Genomic DNA, 3,264 nt, shown 5'->3' with positions numbered 1-3,264 from the left:
AGCACAGAGCGGACCGCGGCGGCCAGCCGGAGAAGAAAGTGAGGGCGAGGACCGCGGGTTTGGTCGGAAATAGATGAAGGGGGTTTTCGCAAAAAAGCAGTCGCGACATCTAATTCCGAACGGAGGGAGTACGACTTAAGACAGAAAATTTTCGGATAAAGAGGTACAGTATAAAGCGTACAATCTGATGAGAGGTTTGGACTAACTCTGGGCATGAATGATTGTTGATTTGACTTCGTAGTGAAGCTGTCTGAAGTGGAAAGGGCTCATGTGCCTATGATCATTTGGCGAAACTGGTAAACCCGAGATATCGGTGCAGGGGGGAGCTGCCTGCGCCCATTGAAGCAACTTGGAAGTTTCTTCAGAGTTATATATGTCTTCCCAGGAGCAGATTTCGTCGAACGATGGAATACAGGTGAAGCAGAGTTATATACGTTTCTGATCTAGTTGAATTCCGCAACGCCGGATTTCATGTATTCCACCATAAGGGCAACGATGGTGATGATCTCGCCGCCGTTGCTCAGCTGTCTGGCATGAGAATCTGGCCTGCACCGGAATCCTACGTAGAACAGAATCTCGAACCACACTTGGGTGATCAGCTCCAGCATGTTGGCATCAGGTGTTTCCAGCTCTTTGCTAATCAGCGTCGTGCCAAGCTGACATGCTCTGTCAAATGTTTCATTCTCTATGATTGTATCAACATTGTCTTCGATTGTATCAGCATTCCTGGCAGGCTGAGTTCGCTCAGTGATGAGTGGATCTCCATGGCCCTGTATTAACTTGATCAAATCCTCCGCTGAGCTGTAGTCGAGATGGTAGATCACCTTGTTGCACAGTTCAATATACCTTTGGCGACTAGCATTGTCAGGCAGCATGTAGGGACGTGCGGCGAGCAGGAACATCATGTAGTTGGAGAGCTCATGAGTCACCTTTGCAAGATGCGGCAGGCTTTTGCGTTCCGCTTTGTACCAGCTGAGATAGACATGAGTGGCGATGTGCCAGACCAGGATGCTTTCGTCCAGCTCAGTGTCCACACTCCAGGCTAGCAACTCCTCATACAAACCCCTCTTCTTCAGAGCCGCCCTGCCCCGTGAGTTTTGGATGTGGTCTGGGCTCTCTTTGTCGACGCCCACACTTTCCTTCACTTGTTTCTTCAGCAGCTGACTGAAATATGTAGAGACGGGGACAGACGAAGACGCATAAAGCAGTGTGTTCCACCAGTCCTCCCGTCCCATCCATCTCGCGATTTTGCTGCTTCGGCTGTCCTTGCAGTGGCTGCCCCATGGTGCCCGACCAGTACCTTGTCTGTATTCCTACTTCTCTTATTGCATTTCTGACGAGCTCTCCACATACAAATGCAGGATAAATTAAACAAAGCAATCCTGTACAAACAATAGAGCGACCACCACCAGTTACTGCAATTATTTGCTGGAGTGTCCAGCTGGAGCACATGGCCCTCAGCGCTGATGTGATCTCCAGGACGACCGCAGCCACAGCCGGTTGTCCTCGATGGAGTAGGCGGTAATGTTGTCCTGGCCACCAAGGTGCAGTAGTAGGAATGGAGCCCACAACACCACCAGCTCGTGCTCCCGCGGCAACCTGCTGGTCACCGACATATGGCCCAGAGTGTATATAGCCGTCGTGTCAGCCAGTAGGTATGCTGACCACACGACGACCCTTACCACTCCGGAGTCTTTGCGACGGCGGATCTCCGCCGTGATGAGGAGAATCACCTGCAGTGCAAAACTCAGCAGCACAAGCATCTGGACCCCCCACTCTTTCCAGAACGCCATTGCTTCCCCACTGAAATAGGCAAGAACGACGGCAGCGACATTTCAAGCACGCTTGCAAAACTTGATGCAAAGAAAGCTTATGCGAACTATTTTTGGACAAATGCGAATACGAGTATTCAGCCAAGAATACTAAGACTGACATGGCTTAATACTAAATCTTATGCAAAGAAAGCTGCTACTGCGAACTTTTTTGGGACAAATGCTAATACGAGTATTCAGCCAAGAATACTAAGACTGACATGGCTTAATACTAAAACTTACGCAAAGAAAGCTACTAATGCGAACTTCTTTCTGGACAAAAGCTAATGTTTAGTCAAGGATATTAAGACTTACATGGCTTAATGTGCCGGAGAAGTGATGTCGACCGATGAGTTGATCCACCGGCTCAACGCGGGAAGCAGCTAGCAGAGAAGACCAGCAGAAGGAGGATCAAGAAATGAGATCCAGAGTTGAGTTGCGGGATGGATTTCTCCAGCAGCCTGATAATACAATGCGGCGCGTGATGTGTTGTATGTATGCACACCACTCCCACACTACGCAACCATAAACTATACGGATCCACGTGAGAACTAGGAAAGAGAGTGACCCCGAGCTAGCTAGTGTTCGTCTCAGTCTTCCCTTGCGTGAAGACAGTAGTCTCGTTATGAGCAAAAGAAAAACTATAACGCAAAAGGTCGCTAACTCTCTATCCTAGGTGGGATCTCACGCCTCCGCTGCGCGCGAATATTATGGCGTGGATAAAGAAACTAAAATAGGATATTTGCGCAATATTGTCATGTAAGCGACAGAAAATTTGTGACTGGATGGTAGTTGTTGTTTTGAGCTGGGATGGTACTTATTTGCAAGCTGCAGAAAGTTTATCCGACATTTAGAAGCAGAAATTTGTGTGGTAGTTCTCTTTTTCTGTACGGATTTAGTGTCTGTATCGGCTTTCGTCTGTTTTTTTCAATTAACCCGGCAATTCTATTCTTCTAATATGAAATGGCAGAGCTCTTGCGTTTGCTTCAGCAAGCATTACAAAAAAGTTTAGAAGCAGAAAAATGTACAAATTTTAACCTAGCTAGTAGCCATATCGTGTGAATGTTACCTTTTGAAAGATTTGTTTTCCTTCCCAGATATGGATCTGTATACTTAACAAAGATTAGAACGAAATTGCTCTTGTGAGCTCGAGCTCACATGCACCCTTGGTACAGTAAAAACAGAAAAATATTTAAATTTTGCCAACAAACATCGCTGTGTTTTTCATATGCGTGCAAAACTTCCGTGACAAAATGACATTCATGCAGGTCACGGCAAACAAAAAAAAAAACCGATGCTCCAAGAACAATTTTTTATCATGATTTTGTTTTTTTGCCGAGACCTACTCTCTACCACAGGTGGAATATCACGCTCCGCTGCCGACGAATATTGTGTTGTGGATTAAAAATAATAATATAGGATATTTGCAACATATCATGCTGCAAGAGCATCT

This window comes from Triticum dicoccoides, chromosome 2B (genome assembly GCF_002162155.2).
Source record: "Triticum dicoccoides isolate Atlit2015 ecotype Zavitan chromosome 2B, WEW_v2.0, whole genome shotgun sequence".
In the NCBI taxonomy this organism is placed as follows: domain Eukaryota; kingdom Viridiplantae; phylum Streptophyta; class Magnoliopsida; order Poales; family Poaceae; genus Triticum; species Triticum dicoccoides.
The sequence above is the reverse complement of the archived record's forward strand: the minus strand, read 5'-3'. Positions refer to the sequence as shown.